General features: G+C 37.9%; 1 protein-coding gene across 6 annotated transcripts in view; it reads right to left on the bottom strand.

Annotated features, from left to right (window-relative positions):
* The window catches only part of SH3GL3 (SH3 domain containing GRB2 like 3, endophilin A3), a 159,855-nt gene that overhangs the window by 67,761 nt on the left and 71,481 nt on the right, over nucleotides 1–20,613 (bottom strand). The window contains exon 1 of one of the 6 annotated variants that reach the window (XM_055277433.2): nucleotides 7,376–7,419. The exons of the other annotated variants lie outside the window; for them this stretch is intronic. The gene's annotated coding sequence lies outside the window, so the exon portion shown is untranslated. Of the gene's footprint in view, nucleotides 1–7,375; nucleotides 7,420–20,613 lie in introns of those variants that run through there. 6 annotated transcript variants of the gene reach the window in all.

The raw sequence follows: 20,613 nt of genomic DNA, 5'->3' as shown, positions 1-20,613 counted from the left end.
GAAGGTGCCAAGAAAGTTCCAGAACAAAGCCTAGTAGGATATATGGAGTTCACCAGGGAGATAAGAAGAAAAGTGGCATTTCTGTCAGAAAGAATAGTATAAGCAAAGAAATGGCTGATTAGAAAATAAAGAGTCCAAATAGATCAGTAATGATTATCTACATAATTGGATTACAGTCAACATATTAAATAATACTAGAGTGGATTTAAAAAATCCAGCTATATGCAGCTTCTAAGAGATGCATACAACATAACAGGAAACAGCATAATAATTCAGCAAGGGAAACGGATATGAAAGACTCAGCTTAAATGAAAAGGAGCAGACAGGCATACACGCAGGGGCCAGACCATGGGGCTAAACTAATTCTGGGGACAATGGAGACTTTTAGAAAAGTGAGTAATAAGAACAGATCTGAGTTTCAGAAAGATTAGTCAAGTGGGCCATGAGATAATGGACTGGAGAGGAACCAGAAGGTGGACAGGCAGATCGGTTAGGCGATGACAGGGGACACATAGTTTGAAGAGGTGGAGTGGGGAAAAATGCCAAAATTACATTCTAAAACCCTCCTAATTACCTTCTTCAGCTTCAAACACAAGCTACCCTCACTCACCTATTCAGCTTCCCCATCACAAATATCGCACCTAACCTTGGCTCACTAGACAGAAGTTGCAAATCAAAAATACAAATGGGTGGCTACTCAACGTGGCTCATGTGTTCTTCCCCCAGTGGAAAAGAAGATTTATGCTGCAAATTACACCTATCTCAGGTTGCCTTGGTGCTACAGTCAGAGATAAAATCCTTGTTCACCATCTACTTCTTGGCAGCTTTAATTTTGTCAATAACAGGAAAATGAAAACTATTTTCAAAGACTACAACCGAGCAGTGACAAATTATAAAAGAAATGTCTTTGGGAAACGTGAAGCTTTTGCATTTGGTGTTTTGTCTAGATGTGTTGGGTTTTTAATGGTGAATGTTAACACAGCCTTGGCTGCCTTCTTGTGCAAATATCTGTTTTCAAAGAAACCTTGGCGTCTCCATCTTCTTCCCTTTCATGAAGCAAGAAATTAAACAGCAAGAAAGCCAGAACCTAGGAGAAAATGTAAAAAAGGAAACTTCGTAACTTAGGATTTTAGAGAGTGCTCCGGAATCGTATTTTCCAGTATGTGTGCCACAAACACTAGCTCCATGGGATGTACCTAAGGGCCAGGCAAAGTAAAACAAACAAACAAACAAAAACAAAAACAGCTCTTGACTATATATATTTGGAAACACAGGGAAAACAAAATTAAGCAGATTTCTTTACTAAAACATTTTCAGAGGCTTTAAAACGGTAATGGAGGGCCGGTCACAGTGGCTCATGTCTATAATCTCAGCAATTTGGAAGGCCACAGTGGGCAGATCACTTGAGGTCAGGAGTTTGAGACCAGCCTGGCCAACATGGTGAAACCCCATCTCTAGTAAAAATACAAAAAGTAGCCAGGCACGGTGGTGTGCACCTGTAATCCCAGCTACTCGGGAGGCTGAGGCACGAGAATCACTTGAACCTAGGAGGCGGAGGTTGCAGTGAGTTGAAATCACGCCACTGCACTCCAGCCTGGGTGACAGAGCAAGACTCCATCTCAAAAAAATAAAATAAAATAAAACGGTAATGGGCACTATGGATTTCCAAAGGGGCACATATATGTAAGATGTGGCATTTCCCACAATTATTGGGCTGTAGAAGTTGTCTAATAGGAAAATCTCCAAGGACTGGTGTTCTAAGGAAGACACTTTGAGAAGCCCTGTGCCAAAAATGTCACCCTTTTGAAAGGTTCCTTTTTCTCCTTTCAACCAGTTGGCAGTCATGCTCTGTTGTTATCAGCTTGGAGAATACGGCAACACAATTTTAAGTATCAATAGTAAAGGTAATATGTAAGTTGTTAACATTAGGGACAGATGAGTGAAGGGTATATGTGAACTCTCTGTACTAGTTTTGCAACTTCCCTTTCTGTAAGTCTAAAATTTTTTCAAATTTCCAAGTTTAAAGAGATCTCTGAGGTCATCAGAGCAACCAAGACAGCCAGGATCTGAGGGGCCAAAATCGGGAGGAAGGGAAATGCATTGAGGGGAGTGATACATCTACAGCTGACTGTTCTCTTTGGGAAATGTTCTGTCTTGCAACATAGGACATAAAGTCTGAGCAGAAAACACCAGCCTGGAACTTGCAGCAGTCTCACTAGGTTGTGTAAGAGAAAAATTGGAATACACTGTAACCAAGGAAACCAGGATATAAGAGGCCAAATTTCTGGGAAAAAGGGAAATATAAAGAAGCAAACCTGACAAGCTATGTTCAATTTCCTCTTGAGGCTTTTGACAATTCCTAAGCTGAATACACAAGGCAGATGATAAGAAACCAGCACAAAGAGGCTGCTAGAAGGCTAAATATCTAAGCAGATATTTCTGCAGTATCACAGTGATCAAGAGACAGAAATTGGAGTTCAGGACTGCCCGATAAGGAAAAACATCCTGGGATTTTAATTCATCCCTGAATGCCTAAACCCTAGGAGTAAAAGCAAGCAAGGGGACATGCCCTCACAAAGCCTGGAATGCAAACTTGAATCATTTCAATCCCCCTGTAGCAAGGGTACAAGCCTTTACCCTCATTATCTGCCAGAATAAAACTAGATAATCTCTGGAGGAAGATACATTACTCAGACCTGCTACAATTCTTCACACACAATATGTGCCATTCAAATAAAAATAATGTGGCATACCAGGATACTGAACCAACAATGGAAAACTAAGAGAAGAAGAGATGATCCAACAGGTAATCCCAATATTAACATCAGAAATGATTTTTAATGTAACTATGATAAATATGTTGAATAAAATAAATGACAATGTAAAATTTTTATCAAAAATTGGAATACATAAAAAGAAAGCAAATGAAAATTACAGATGAAAATTCAATAACTAAAATTAAGAACCCAACAGAAGTGTTTAATAACAATTAGACAACAACTGAGAGAATATATGAACTGGAAGTTCAGTCAGTAGAAAATATCTAAATTGAAACATAAAGGGAAAGAAGATGAAAAACACAAAAAAGAGCACTATAAGCACATCAGACATGGTGAAAATACCTAACATAAGTGTATTTTAGAGTTCAAAGAAATGAGAAGAAATAATATTTGAAGAGGAGATGGACAATAATTATTCAAAATAGAAAAAAGACACCAAGCTACAGATTGAAACTTCTCTATGAATACCAAGCAGGATAAATATGAAGATAAACCTACCTAGGCACATTATAGTCAAACTGCTGAAGACCAAAGACAGAGAAATTTTAAAGCAATCAAAGATAAAGATACACATTGCATTCAAAGAAGCAACAAAAGATTCTTAGCTGATGTTACAAGAGAAATCAAGGAGCTACAAAACAATGAAATCACATCTTTAAAATGCTGGCAGAAAATATCTGCCAATCTAAGATTCTATTCCCTGTCAATGAATATATCCCTCATAAACAGGCAAAATCAAAGAAATCTTCAGACAAAAGCATTGAGAGAATTCCTCACAACAGACAAACACCAAAAGAAACACTAAAGGGAGTTCTTTAAAAAATTATATATGTAATGTGTGTGTGTATGTATTATATATATACACATTTATGTAATATATGTGAATGTATATATATAAATATATATAAATGGAAACACACATGCATATAATTTTTTATTATATATACACACACATATATAAATGGAAACAGATGGAAATAAGAAAATAGGGAAAGAAATGAAGAGCTCCAGAAAGATAAATCTAAATGAATATTCACAGCTTAAAATAAAAGTAATGTCTTGTGAGGTTTTAAATGTATGTAGAATTTCAAAAACATAAAAATGATAGCACAAAAGCCACCACTAAGGGAGTTAAGTGAGACTCTTGTTGTGTGGTCTATTCTATTGCTTGGAAGTGATACAGTACTAATTTAATGAAGACACCACCACATTAAAAAAAAAGTGTTATAATTTCTAGTATTGCTTTTTAAATAATTATAAAATAATATATAACTAACAAACTATTATAGTAGTAAAATAGAATAATTCTTTAAAGTGATTAATCCAAAGGAAGGCGAGAAAGGAGAAAGAAGCAAAGAATGAATGAGATAAATAGAAAACAAATAATAACATAGCAGATTTAAATGTAAAAATATCAATAATTACATTAAATGAAAATAGACTAAATATTCCAATTAAAAGAAAAGAAGCATCAGCCAGGATTCAAAACAAAAAAAAAGCTACACTATATCCTGCCAATAAGAGATGCACACTAAAGGTAATAACATGAAAGAAAAATAAACAAGTGCAAAAAGATACATGAGAAAAACACTAACATTGATTTCTGGAGGAGGAGGCAGAGCAAGATGGCTCAACAGAACCCTCCAGCAATCGTTCCCCCTGCAGGAACATCAAATAGAACAACTATCCACACAAGAAAGCACCTTCATAAGAACCAAAAATCAGGTGAGCAATCACAGCACCTGATTTTAACTTTGTATCCAAGAAAGAGGCACTGAAGAGGATAGGAAAGATAGTTTTGAATTGCTGACACTACTCCTCCTCCATCCCCCAGCAGTGCACTATGGCACGGAGAGAGAATCTGTGCACTTGGGGGAGGAAGGGCAAAGTAATTTTGGGAATTTGCATTGGAACTCAGTGCTGCCCTGTCACAGTGGAAAGCAACACAGGCCTTTCCCAGTGTTTCCCACTGGCTTTGCCCAGTGCCCATGGAGGGAGCACTTAGACTAGCCCTAGCCAAAGGCCAATCGTCCATCCCAGCAGTCAGAAACTGAGTTCTGGCTAGCCCCACCACTGTGGGATAAAGTGTTCTGGGGTCCTAAATAAACTTGAAAGGCAGTCTAGGCCACAAGGACTGCAATTCCTGGACAAATACTGGTGCTATGCTGGGCCTACAGCCAGTGGAACTGGGGTGCATGTAACCCAGGAAACTTTATTAATAGAGAACTTTCCAGGGAGACACCAGCTTAGAGTGGCCAAGGGAGTGCTTGCATCACCCCTTCCCCAACTCCAGGCAATGTGGCTCACAGTTCTGTGAGAAGAGGGAAGTGTAAAGAGGACTTTGTCTTGCAATTTGGATACCAGCTCCGTCACAGTAAAATAAAGCACCAAGCAAAGTCCTAAAGCCATAGCTTCCAGACAACATTTCTAGATCCATCCTGGTCCAGAAAAGAACGCACTACCCTGAAGGAAAGGACCCAGTGTCACAGAATTCACCACCTGCTGACTAACGAGCCCTTGGGCCTTGAATAAACACTCTTGGGCCTTGAATAAACACCATCTGTAGCCAGGCGGCAGTCATCACAGGCCTTGGCAAGACCCAGTACTGTGCTGGTTTCATGTGTGACCCAGCACATTCTCAGCTATAGTAGCCACAGGGAAAGGCTCCTTCTGCTTGAAGAAAGGAAAGGGAAGTGTAAAAAGGATTTCATCTTGTGACTTGGGTACCAGCAGAGCCACAGTAAACTAAAGCACCAAGAGGACTTCTCATTTCCTCAATTCCAGGCCTTAGCTCCTGGAGGGCATTCCTTAACCCACCCTGGGCCAGAAGGGAACCCACTGCATTGAAAGGAGAGACCCAGACCTGGCAGAACTCACCAACTGCTGAATAAAGACCCCTTGGGCCTTGAATAAACATCAGCAGTAGCCAAGCTATAGTTGCCATGGGCCTGGGGCAGTGATTGTCTGGGCAGAGACTCCTTCTGCTTGAGGAAAGGAGAGTGAAAAAGAGGTCTTTGTGTTGCAACTTGGGTAGCAGCTCAGCCACAGTAAAGTAAAGCACCAAGCAGACTCCTACAGCCCCGGATTCCAGGCCACAGCTCCTGAACTGCATTTCTAGATCCACCCTGGGCCAGAAGGAAATCCACTGCCCTGAAGGGAAAGATCCAGTTCTGGCAGGAATCAACTTCTGCTGACTAAAGAGTCCTTGGCCCTTGAATAAACATCAGCAGAATTCAGGAAATAGTTGTAACACATCTTGGGCAAGACCCAGTACTGTTCTGGCTTCAGGTGTGACACAGCACAATCTCAGCAGTGATGGTCACAGAAGTGCTTGTATCACCCCTCCACTAACTCCAAGAAGCTCAGCATGGAGAGAGAGATTGCATTTGTTTGGAAGAAAGTAAGGGAAGAGAACAAGAGACACTGCCTGGTAATCCAAGGAATTCTCCCAGATCTTACCCAAGACCACTGAGGCAGTACCTGTACAAGACTGCAAGACTCACAGAGTTACTGGGCTTAGGGCACTCCTTAATGCACATATAGCTGCAGTGACCAAAGACTTAGATCAAATGCTCAATTCCCTTTGAATACTCGGAAAGCCTTCTGAAGAAGGATAGGTATAAACAAGCCCAGATTGTGAAGATTAGAATAAATACCTAACTCTTCAATGCCCAGACATGAATGAACATCCACAAGTATCAAGACCGTCCAGAAAAAACAAGACCTCACCAAATGAACTAAATAAGGTACCAGTGACCAATTCTAGAGTGATGGAGATATGTGACCTTTCAGACAAAGAATTCAAAAGAGCTGTTTTGAAGAAGTTCAATGAAATCCAAGATAACACAGTGAAGAAATTCAGAATCCTATCAGATAAATTTAACAAAGAGATTAAAATCATTAAAAAGAACTAAGCATAAATTCTGGAGCTGAAAAATTCAACTGACAAACTGAAGAATGCATCAGTCTCTAAACAGAAGAACTGATCAAGCAGAGGAATGAATTAGCAAGCCTATTTGAAAATACAACAGAGGAGACAAAAGGAAAAAGAATAATAAAGAATAAAGCAAACCTAACAAGATCTAGAAAATAGCTTCAAAAGGGCAAATCTAAGTTACTGACCTTAAAGAGGAGGTAGAGAATGAGATCAGGATAGAAAGATTATTCACAGAGATAATAATAGAAAACTTTCCAAACCTGGAGAAAGATGTCAATATTCAAGTACAAAAAGGGTATAGAACACCAAGCAGATTTAACTCAAATAAGACTGCTTCAAGACATTTAATAATCAAACTCCCAAAGGTAAAGAATACAGAAAGGATCCTAAAAGCAGCAAAAGAAATAAATGGCATATAAAAAATCTCCGTTATGTCTGGCAGCAGATTTCTCAGTAAAAACCTTTCAGACTGGAAGAAAGTGGCATGATACATTTAAAGAGCTGAAGGAAAAATATTTTATCCTGGAATATTATATCCTGCAAAAATATCCTTCAAACATGAAGGAGAAATAAAGACTTTCCCAGACAAACAAAAGCTGAAGTATTTCATCAACATCGGACCTATGCTAACGGGAGCTTTTCACTCGCTAATACTCACCATGCTAATGGGAGTTTTTCTTTTTTTTTTTTTTTTTTTTTTTTGAGACGGAGTCTCGCTCTGTCGCCCAGGCTGGAGTGCAGTGGCGCAATCTCGGCTCACTGCAAGCTCCGCCTCCCGGGTTCACGCCATTCTCCTGCCTCAGCCTCTCCGAGTAGCTGGGACTACAGGCGCCCGCCACCACGCCCGGCTAATTTTTTGTATTTTTTAGTAGAGACGGGGTTTCACCGTGGTCTCGATCTCCTGACCTCGTGATCCGCCCGCCTCGGCCTCCCAAAGTGCTGGGATTACAAGTGTGAGCCACCGCGCCCGGCCTACTAATGGGAGTTTTTCAACCTGAAAGAAAAGAACATTAATGAGCAATAAGAAATTATCTGAAGGAACAAAATTCACTGGTAACAGTAAGTACATAGACAAATACAGACTATAATAACACTGTAATTGTGGTGTGTAAACTACTCATTAGCATTTTAATAAAGAAACATCAGACCTAATAATCTGCACTATAGACCAAATGGACCTCATAGATATTTGCAGAACATTTCATCCAACAGCTGCAGAATACACATTCTTCTCCTCAGCAATCATTCTCAAAGATAAACCATATCAAGTATCTTCTCTGACCACAATGGAATAAAACTAGAAATCAATAATAGAAACTCTAAAAACTATACAAACACATGAAAATTAAACAATATGCTACTGAGGGACCAGTGGGTCAATGAAGAAATGAAGAAGCAAATTTTAAAATTACTTGAAACAAATCAAAGTGGAAATACAACATATGAAAACCTATGGGATACAGCAAAAGCAGTACTAACAGGAAAATTTGTAGCAATAAGCCCCTACATCAAAAAAGTAGAAAAACTTCAAATAAATAACCTAATGATGCATCTAAAGAACTAGAAAAGCAAGAGCAAACCAAACCCAAAATTAGTAAAGAAAAAAAATAAAAATCAAGCAGAAATAAAATTGAAAAAGAAAAGACAATATAAAAGGTCAACAAAACAAAAAGTTGGTTTTTTTGAAAAGGTGAACAAAATTGACAAACCTTTAGCCAGACTAAGAAAAAGAGAGAAGACCCAAATAAATAAAATTGGGGATGAAAAAGGAGACATTAAAACCAATACCACAGAAATTCAAAGGATCATTAGAGACTACTATGAGCAACAATATGTCAATAAATTGGAAAACCTAGAAGAAATAAATGAATTCCTAGACACATAAAACCTACCAATATTAAACCATGAAGAAATCCAAAGTCTGAATAGACTAATGACAAGTAATGAGATCAAACCTCTCATTTGATCTCATTTGAAATACAAAGTCTTCTGGCAAGACAAGCCTGGGATTTCACTGCTGAATTCTACCAAACATTTAAAGAGGAACTAATACCAATCCTACTCAAATTATACTAAAAAATAGAGGAGGAGGGAAGACTTCCAAACTCATTCTATGAGGCCAGTATTACCCTGATACCTAAACCAGTCAAAGATACATCAAAAAACAAACAAACAAACAAAACAACAACAACAAAACTACAGGCCAATATCTCTCATGAACATCAATGCAAAAATCCCCAACAAAATACTACCAAACTGAATTTGACAACAGAAGAAAAAGATTATTCATCTCACCAAGTAGGATTCACCCCAGGAATGCAAGAATGGTTCAATATATGCAAATCAATTAGTGTGGTACATCATATCAACAGAATGAAGGACAAAAACCATATGATCATTTCAATTGATGCTGAAAAATCATTTGATAAAATTCAATGTCCCTTCATTATAAAAACCCTAAAAAAACTGGATATCAAAGGAACATACCTCCATATAAGAAAAGCCATATACAACAGACCCACAGTTGGTATCATACTGAATGAGGAAAAAATGCAAGCCTGTCCTGTAAGATAAAGGACAAGACAAGGATGCCTACTTTCACCACTGTTATTCAACATAGTACTGGAGTAATCAGATGATAAAGAAAAAAAGTAGCTAATCAGATGATAAAGAAAAAAAGACATCTAAATTGGAAAGGAAAAAGTCAAATTATCCTTGTTTGCAAATAACTTGATCTTATATTTGGAAAAATCTAAATACTCCACCAAAAAGGTATTAGAACCAATAAACAAATTCAATAAAGTTGTAGGATACAAAATCAACATACAAAAATCAGTAGAATTTCTATATGTCCACAGAAAACAATCTGAAAAAGAAATCAATAAAGTAAACACATTTACAATTGCTACAAATTAAATAAAATACCTAAGAATTAACCCAAGAAGTTAAATATCTCTACAATGAAAATAATAAAGCATTGATGCAAAAAATTGAAGAGGACACCAGAAATAGAAAGATAGTTCATGTTCATGGATTGGAAGAATCACTATTGTTAAAATTTCATACCTACCAAAGCAACCTACAAACTCAATGCAACTTTTATCAAACTACCAATGACATTCTTCACAGTAGAGAAAATAATCCTAAAACTTATATGGAATCACAAAAGACCCAGAATAGCCAAAGCCATCCTGAGCAAAACGAATAAAACTGGAGTAATCACATTAAATGACTTCAAATTATACTACAGAGCTGTAGTAACCAAACAGCATGGTACTGACATAAAAAACAGACACACAGACCAATGGAACAAAACAGAGAAGCCAGGGATAAATCCATACATCTACAGTGAACTCCTTTTCAACAAAGGTGCCAAGAACATATATTGGGGAAAGGACAGTCTTTTCAATAAATGATGCTGGGAAAACTGGGTATCCATATGCAGAAGAGTGAAACTAGATCCCTATCTCTCACCATATACAAAAATCAAATAAAAATGGATTAAAGACTTAAATCTAAGACCTCAAACTGTGAAACTACTATAAGAAAACATTGGGGGAACTCTCCAGGACACTGATTTTGGCAAAGATTTCTTCAGTAATACCCTAAAAGCACAGGCAACCAAAACAAAAATGGACAGACGGGATCACATCAAGTTAAAAAGCTTCTGCACAGCAAAGACTTTTCAACATCAACAAAGTCAAAAGACAACCCACAGAATGGGAGAAAATATTTACAAACTATCCATCTGACAAGCGATTAATAACCAGAATAAAAGGAGGTCAAACAACTCTATAGGAAAAAGAATCTAATAATAAAATTTAAAAATGAGCAAAAGATCTGAATAGACATTTCTCAAAAGAAGGCATACAAATGACTAGCAGGTGTATGAAAAGATGCTCAACATCACTGATGACCAGAGAACTGCAAATCAAAACTACAATGACATATCATCTTACCCCAGTTAAAATGGCTTTTATCCAAAAGACAGGCAATAACGAATGCTGGCAAGGAGAAAGGGGAACCCTCATACACCCTTGGTAAGGATGTACAACCACGATGGAGAACAGTTTGGAATTTCCTCAAAAAATAGAATTACCATATGATCCAGCAATCCCACTGCTAGGAAAGAAGACAGGAAATCAGTGTATCAAAGAGATATCTGCTGCCCATATTTACTGCAGCATTATTCACAATAGCCAAGATTTGGAATCAATCTAAGTGTCCGTCAACAGATGAATGGATGGAGAAAATGTGGTACATATTCAGCCATAAAAAAGAATGAGATCCTGTCATTTGCAACAACACAGATGGAAGTGGAGGACATTATGTTAAGTGAAATAAGCCAGGCACAGAAAGACAAACATCAGATGTTCTCATTTGTGGGAACTAAAAATTTAAACAATTGAACTCATGGAGACAGAGAGTAGAAGGATGGTCACCAGAGGCTGGGAAGGGTAGTAGGGGAGTAGAGGGAATCAGGATGGTTAATGGGCACAAAAATATAGTCAAATATAATGAATGATATAATATTTGATATCACAACAGAGTGGCTACAGTCAGCAATAATTTGTTGTACATTTTAAAGTAACTGAGGAAGTACAATTAGAATGTTCATAACACAAAGAAATAAGTGCTTGAGGTGATGAATACCCCATTTACCCTGACAATCATTACACATTGTAATAATCCTTACTTATTGTATGGCTGTATCGAAATATCTGATATATGCCATAAATACTTACACCTCTATGTACCCATAAAAATTTTAAATCTAAAAAAAGAAAACACTAACATCAACAATAAAAACCTTTAGAATCTATACTAATATCCTACAAAATAGACTTTTATACGGTAAACATTATTACTAGAATAAAGAACATTTAAACAATTGTAAAAAGTCAATTTAAAAGAGACATAACAATCCTAAATCTTTAAGCACCTAGTAACATAGCCTCACAATGTATAAAGCATAATCTTATAAAACTAAAACTAGAAAGAATTCCAAATATTTTTAAATTTTTTAATACACCTCTTTCAGAAACTTATAAAACAAGCAGATGAAAACAATCAGTAGATTAACATGACTTGAACCATCATATGTAGAACACTACAGCAAATAACTACAAAATAAAGATTATTTTCAAGTAGACATGGAACAGTTACCAAAATAGACCATATGCTGAATCAGAAGGCACATTTCTAACAATTTCAAAGACCCAAATCATGCAGAGTAGGTTCTCTGACCACAAAAATTCATAAATTTTAAATTTTTATGAATTTATGAATTTTTATGAATTTTGATATATTATACCTCCTATTAGGAGGTAGAGTCTTTGGAAGATGATAGGCCATGAAGGTATTATAGATCCCTCTGGAATGGAATTAATGACCATATAAAAGAGACTTCAGAGAAAGCTCTCCCACTCTTCCACCATACAGGGACACAGCAAGAAGATTGCCATCTGTGAACCAGGAAGGCCCTTATCAGACACCAAATCTGCTAGTGCAGTGATCATGGACTTACCAGCCTCCAGAAGCATGAGAAATATTTGTTACTTAAGCCATCTAGTCTATGGTACTTTTGTTGCGGCAGCCTGTAGGGACTAAGACAATAATCCAAATGGCCAATAAGCATATGAAAATGTTTTCACCTAATTATAATCGTGGAAATACAAATTAACCACAATGAGCTGCCACTACGTTACTATCAGAATGGCCAAAATTACTTTAAAACAACAACAACAACACAAGTGTTTCCAAGGATTAATGGTGCAAGTAGAACACATATACACTATTGGTAGGAGTATACATGGGTGCAACTATTTTATAAAACAGTTTGGCAGAATCTACTAAAGCTGAACATAAAAATAACCATACCCTATGACTCAGCAATTCTGCTGGTGTATACCCAGCAGAAATTCCTACATATGTGCAATAAAATCCATGTAAAAATAGTATTACTCATAATAACCAAAAACTAGAAACAAATGCCCATATTAATTAATAATTATATTGTGGCTATTTCTACAATACAACACTATATAGTATTATAATGAAAAAGAATTAACTGCTCCTATAATATGTAACAACATGGGTAAATTTCAGACATAACATTGAATCAAAGAAGCTCAATATATTTATGTCTAATTAAATAAAGTTAAAAAAAGAGAACATACTGCATTATTCCATTCATACAATATTCAAAAACAGGAAAAGCTAATCTATGGTGATAGAAGCTGGTGTGGTAGTTACTTGTAAATTAAGGTTATAAGGGGTCCTCTTGGGTGCCACTAATGTTCTGTATCTTGAACTGATCACATGAATGTGTCACTTTGTTAAAATACATCATACTGTACACTTATGGTCTGTCGCTTTCCTATATGTACATTTTATTTCAATTTTTAAAATATTAAACTACCCCTTCCATGAGCCCTGCATTCAATGTGTTTAATATTTACACTGATTATATTTATCCTGATTTATTCTTCTAGAAGGAAGTTTAACAAGCAACGCTGGACCACTTCGTCCCTATCTGTCTGAATAGTAGAAATAATGATCATGTCTGACAATCTGCATCTGGAAGTCTCTGTTCAGCAGAATCACAACAAAGCCATACAGAGGCTAATAACTTATACTCGAGAGAACAAAAATCCCAGGGGCTATTACATTGTGACTGTACTCCCTGCATGCTAAATGCTACTTCAAAATTTAATCATTATAGCAGCACAATAAAAAATTAATTAATCTCACTTCCAGGAAGTAAATAGATAAAATGCATATAATAAATAGTACAGAAATTGAATCAAGATGGTGGACCAAATACACACATCTTCTCTGTGTACCACATTCCTCTCTATATATATCTATATAGATATAGCTATATAGAGAGAGGCATATCCATAACATCCATAACAGGGCTGAAAAACAAGAAAGGGTGCCAGCAACAGATCATAAATGGTGAGAAATTCCTAGAAGACAGAGAGCAGATGGGATTAGAGAGCTGAGGATAAAGCCAACCAATATATGCATGGTAGAAAACTGCTCCCAAGATAAAAGTTGATACAGAAAAATTCCAAGTCTAAACAATGTAAAAATAAAAAGAACAGAGTGAGCCTGGAGAATCATCAGGGGACTTAATAAAATAACTGTATGGTGGAAAGCAATAAGGATCAACAGAGCCCTTCCACCGCCATCCCCACATGCCATCTCTATACCCAAAGGCAAATTCTTTAGTTACAGCATCTTGACTGAAATCTGTGCTCCACTGCAACTGTGAACCTCTCTGTGCCTCCAATTCCTTATCTACAAAATGTGGATTATAACAGTATCTGCCTTGTAAGGATTACTGTATGGAAAGTATTTAGAAGAGTATCTGACACTGTTAAGTCTCATTAAATATTAGCCATTAATATTATCAATTAAGCAACAGGCAGCTGGGGCGTTTGTCCCCAGACTGAAGTCTGCACCCACACTCTAAAGAGAGTGGACTTTGCTAATGGCCCCAAAGTGGATGTGAAGATCTGAGAGAAGCTAGAGATCCTTCCAAACATTCCAACAGATAGAAAGGGCAACATGAAGAGGCAGCCCTGCCCAAGAGCAAAGCACTGCATTCCAAGGTAAAACCCTTCTTTCCAGCCTTCCTGTCTGAGTCCCCCTTGGCCACTGACCCTAGTATAAAACTGATCACCACACCCACCCCTATACTCAGTCCTTCCAGTAAGGAGGGAAGACTGTTAGGTAAACAGACAAAAACCCACCCCGGCTACCTACAGTGATGGGTCTAGTCCTTCATTCCGATACACTGACAATCAGAAACCACAGAAATTTTAGGAACACCAGGAGTGTGACAGGAAATGTCAAAGATGAAACTTTAGAATGATCCAAAGGAAATAGAGATAATCAAAGTATTGAGGGGAACTTTTTAAAGTTTTCATTAATACCTAATAGGAAAATTTGAGAAGATTTCATATGCACAAAACAAGAAAAGGCTACCATGAAAAATGAAGGGAGGAAAATTCAATAAAAAAGAGTGAGCACAGAATGAACAAAACTGAAATCAGAATTGCTTATTAAAAAGGCAGAGTTGGCTGGGCGTGGTGGCTTACACCTGTAATCCCAGCACTTTGGGCGGATCACAAAGTCAGAAGTTCAAGACCAGCCTGACCAACATGGTGAAACCCTGTCTCTACTAAAAATATAAAAATTAGCTGGGCATGGTGGCACACGCCTCTAATTTCAGCTACTCAGGAGGCTGAGGCAGGAGAATCGCTTGAACCTGGAGGCAGAGGTTGCAGTGAGCCGAGACTGTGCCACTGCACTCCAGCCTGGGCAACAGAGCAAGACTCTGTCTCAAAAAAAAAAAAAAAAAAAAAAAGGCAGAATCAAGGAAATGACCCAGCACAAGAACATGAGACAGGAAATAGAAAAAGGTTTGGCCCCACCCACTCTCGGCTGAGTGTGCCCAGGACCCCACACTTTCTGGATGCCCTGTCCACCATATCCAGAAAAAGTCCTAAAGTCCTGCTGTCCTCAGGCTCGGCTTTGGGCTTCCTGCAGGAGCTGATTCTAAGCGTGGACCCACTCTGGGAAAATGGGTTCCAACTAGAATAAATGTTCCCAATCCGTACAGGGGCTGCCCCCTCTGAGCTCTCACACATAGAAATTAGTAGCTGCTCAGTAACAGCCTGGTCTGGTAGGATCTACTTGTATTTACTTTTTGCACATCCTATCTTTTTTTCAGAAAGGATGTCTACGATTTGGGCCACGTGGCTTCCTACAGTTTGCATTGTATTGGGCAGAACTTCTCCAAGTTGGGCAATGCCCTTCTGTAGTTTCCAGCACTGATGCCAGTTTTTATATATTTGTATTTTTTTGCCCATTTTCAATTACGGTTGATAGATGAGATTGATATTTTCCCCATAAATCTCTAAAGTTTCCTGAAAAGTTGTCAACATGTACCCAATGATCATTAATTGGAGGCCTCTATGAGTCTGACCTTTTAAAAAGTTTGATTCTAACTGGTATTTTGTTTTTGATTGATTTCATAGCAAAATATGGTCTTTCAGAAGATTCTCTTTAGAACACCCTGAATGGTTAAGGCAGAACCTTTGAAAATGAATTAATCATGAAGGCTGCTTTCTTTCTGGGACCCCGTGTTCCCAGATCTCAACTGTGTCTGGGGGCCAGACTACAAACAGATCCATGTAGGAACACGAAGTTTCATGGGGATTTGGGAGAGAGTTAATCTTTTCCTTTCTTCCTTTAGAGAGATTTATTCTGTTATGTACCTTTATCATTGGCCTAGGCCTGATAAGGACAATGTCGGGTAGCTATTTAGATGAGTTTAAAAGATCAGATTGTATAATAGAATGACTGAATGGGTTTTGAGCCACATGAAATAATTCGGCTAGAAAAATTAATGTATGTCATTCTCCTCAAGCCATCCTGTCCAACCTAGGAAAGTTTAATCACCTTTAAAAGGATATAGAAGGTTGAAGCTGATAATGTTTTATTCTTAAAGTTCACCAATAAATATAGGTCTAAAGACTGTTCTGGCACAAATAATATACCTGAGTTTTTTTTTAATGAATATGCAAGAACAGCTTGTTTTAAATAAAAAAACTGTATAATCAGGCTTTGATCTACGATAATGTTTGCTTTTTTTTACATAGATGGTATTTTTCAAAAACTAAACAATACAAAAGGTAAAATATTACCAAATTTTATTAAGACTTTGACTTAATTGTAAGAATTAAGAGGCAAAGTTCCCTCCATTCCTGGGTTTAATCAGTATGAGACAATTCTTTCCACCTTTTTCCTAAATTTACATATACAAACACATGTTTTTCTTTTACAAAAGTACAATGAGTTACACATACTTTTCTGCAGCCATCCCCAGAGAAAAGACTTTTGCATTCTGATATTTGGTTAACAGCAACAACAAAATTAGTGCCTTCTATGAATCAAGCTAAGTGTAGTATTTGAGGGTCATTCTATTCCTTCCTCAATACTCTGGAAATATTGCAATTTCTGCTGCTTTCTGGCATTTAATGTTGCTGAGAACAAGTCTGAGGGGAACAGAAGTAGGTAACTATTTTCTGAATTTTTTTGTTTTTAGGACCTGGAGTTAATTTTTATTTTCTTAAATTTTATTCATTTTTCTTATAAAATATATTTTAAACTTCTTCTTTATGAAGTCAAGTGTTCTTTTCCCATTAAATTTGCTTGGTCTGTAGGGAGCCCCTATGAATATCAGAATCAGGTCAATGGATCTGTGAACTTTTAAAAATACATAGACACAAAGGTTTAGAATGTTTTGGCCTAAGCCAACAAGAGGGAGGGAGAGAGGGAGAGAGAGGGGAAGACAGAGAGACACTGCTGCACTAGAAGTAACTCCACTCCTGTTTTGACCCATTTTCTGCTGCTATAACAGAATACCAGCAATTGGGTAATTTATAGAGGAAAGATGTTTATTTGGCTCACAGTTTTGGAGGCCAGTAAGTCCAACAGCATGGCACCAGCATCTGGCAAGGGTAAATCCCATGGCAGAAAACAGAAGGCGGGAGCAAGCACATGAGATAGAGAGAAAATAGGGGCCAAACTCTCTCCATTCACGGGAACAAGACCTCATGGCCTAATCACCTCCTAAAGGCCCACCTTTTAATATTGTTACAGTAGCAATTGAGTTTCCAACACAATCTATGGGAACATATTGAAACACAGCACCCCCCGCCAACATCAAGGCAGATCAAAGGCTGATAAACCCTGGGCCCAGAAGTGGGTCCCAAGTTAAGGAGATACTTCCCAAGACGATCCTTAAAGAGTTAGTGCCACCAGAAATAAAAACGTACATTGCATGAGTCAAGTAAATACTAACCAGAGGGAAGACAAATTGGCCCAGCAAGGAAATGGGACACCTGTGAATAAGTTAGCTCTGAACACCTGCCAGGGACCAGAGAGATCAAAGCCATACTGCAATCACCAAAGAAATAGAAACTTCCCTGCCTCACTTTCCCCTCCTTTCGTCCCACACTCCAAACCCAGAGGGCAAGAAACTCTGGGGTAAGAGACTCAAAGGGAGCACACATCCTCCCTGTGGCAATGCCCTACCTGAGGCCAACCCTAGCTGGGGAGGGGGAGAAAATTAACATCAAGTCGGCACTCAACTTGTGATTATCACATAGAACTGGAAATGCTAATGACTGAACAGAAACTGTTATATGATTAAAGCAGTAGTCTTTAAACTGGAAACACATGGATACTGAACAGGGATAGTTTTAAGTGAATGTATTTCCAGATCCTAAGCCTCTGTATATGCTCTTTCCTATTAACCGATTTGTCTTCAGAAGCTCCTGTATGAACCCCTTCTGCCATTTTACAAAAGAAAAGCACAGCCCTCGCCCATCCCAAGTCTCCAGGTATTGTCCTGGGGTGTGAAAGCTCCTGTGCATCTTCAACCTTTCCCACTCACATCAACATTTACATGTACTCAAGCCTTTCATATTCTAGAATGTAACCTTCCATTATTTCCCCATATTCTACTCTGGCTACCACCTTCTCTAGTCCATACTCCTCAGAACTGCCTCTGAAGGAGTCATAGACATGGACTGTCCTCATTTTCTCACTTCCCATTCATTTCTCAACCTATGTAAGTCCAACACTGTTAGCTGGCCACTCGATAAACACTCTCCTCTTCCTCACTAACAGAACCCAAATTTTGCTCACAGTGTCAGTGTGCCCAGCCCAGGCAATGGATCACTAAGCCAGAACATTCCCTGCTTTCCCAGCATTCCTTGTGACTACAGGTAGTCATATGTCTCATTATGGCCAATGAGACCTAAGTAGTTAGCTGCAGGTGGGGATTTCTTGGAAATTACTGGTTTCTTGATTTGAAGATGCCACTCTTCCTCCCTTCTTCCTATCTTGAACATGAACATGTATGAGGCTGCATCAATCAGCTTGAGATCATAAGGAATAAGCTTCAAGAATTACAAGAAGACCCTGATGATCATTAAGTTCTTGAACAAACACCAGCAGCCTCTCATCTCTGGACTTCATGCTAGATGAGAAAAATAAGCCTAGATCTGTAAGGCACTAAGGTTAGGTTTTCTTTAACTTGCAGCCAAACTCATTCCTGATACACCTTACAATCTGGCTCCATGAAAACTGCTCTCATCAATGACCATCCAATTCCTTCATACCCGGGATAAATTCAGGCTCCTAGCTTAGATGATCTGAGACATTCTAAATCTACTGTCCACTCCCACCTTGAAACCACCCCTTCCCTTGGCCTCTGCAGTCTAAATATCATCCCCTTCCTCCTTAGACACTTCTCAATTACCTTTATAATTTCTTTTTCTCAACCAGTGTTACAACCTTGGCCTTCTATCATGCTTGCCCTAAATAATCTCCTTGGATGATTTTGTCTATTACCATGAACTTGTTAATCACCTATTTTGCTACTGACTTGAAAATCCAGAACTCCAACCCAAACTTCTCAAACTTCAATTTTTTCACATCCAATTGCCTTTTGGAAATTTTCTTTGGATATTCCAAAGATACCTCAAACACAATTTACAAACTCATCATTCTACTTGTTTGCCTATCTTCCCTTCTCTCAATTAGTGGAATCACCACCCACACAGTTGATAATGTCTGGAAACTAAAAGCTGTCCTAGACCTAAGAAAAATTTAATAGACTCTCAGAAATATATATAGAATTTAGATGTTTTTAAAAACAGCCAGTAAGTCAGCAACTTGTATGTGCTGAAGTTTTCAGGAAAAAAGGCAGATTCAATCAACACCTTCCAAATAAAAACCTTCAGAGCCACAAATGCTGCATAGAGGTCCCTAACATATACGTCTTCTGTCTCTCTCATCTCTTTCTCTCTCTCTCATTCTGTCTCTCTCTCTCTCAGACACACACACACCACCCCAAGTGCTATCCATTCTACATCCCAAACATCTCTTGATTCCATTTTATTTTCTCTGTTCCCATGAATGGAGAATAAGTTTTAATGTTGGATAACAGAGTAGGGTGACTATAGTTAACAACAATGTATTGTATGTTTCAAAATAGCTAGAAGAGAATGACCTGAAATGTTCCCAACACATGGAAATGATAAATACAAAGGTGATAGATAACCTAAATACCCTAGCTTGACCATTACAGTATGCATGTAGCAAAATATTACATGTATTCCATAAACATGTACAAATGTTATGGATCAATAAAAGTAATTTTAAGCAGTTGAACAGAAAGTTACATGTGAAAGGCATGGATCCATTTGATTTCACTTTGAAAATGAGAAGATGCATCCTTCATGACAACACAACTAAGAATACAGAATTTGGGTTAAAAGAAGAAAACAGCCAATAAGTCAGCAACTTGTACGTGCTGAAACTTTTAGGAGGAAAGGCTGATTCAACAAACATCTTGCAAATAAAAACTTTCAGAGCTGCAAGGCTCCACAGAGCTCCCTGCATATAGTATCCACTGTCACCTTCTCTCACACCAACCATATTCACTTCCCAATACTGCAAGAAAAGCCAGACTTAAGCAAAACTTCCAAACAGGCGTAGAAGAAATCATCTGTATAGTATGACCAGTTTCTACTAACTTTCTTCACTTCCTCTGGGTTTTTGCTATCTGTTTTTTTTTTTTATAAGATTGCTGAACACCAAATATGATCTTCCCCATCCATTCTGTTGGAGGGTTTTGGTGTTTGCAGGGGCAGTTGTTGCTTTTGCCAACAACACATTGTTTCCAGGGAGGAGAATCCTCACTCATTTCACACATTCATTTGTTTTTGGAGCCCAGACCACTAGGAAATGAGAGGAAGGAAAGAAAGAAAGAAAGAAGAGAGAGAAGGCGGGAGGCAAGGGAAAAGGAAG

Source organism: Symphalangus syndactylus, chromosome 5 (genome assembly GCF_028878055.3).
Source record: "Symphalangus syndactylus isolate Jambi chromosome 5, NHGRI_mSymSyn1-v2.1_pri, whole genome shotgun sequence".
NCBI lineage: Eukaryota > Metazoa > Chordata > Mammalia > Primates > Hylobatidae > Symphalangus > Symphalangus syndactylus.
Note: the sequence above shows the minus strand (reverse complement) of the source record. Positions and strands in the feature narration are given on the sequence as shown.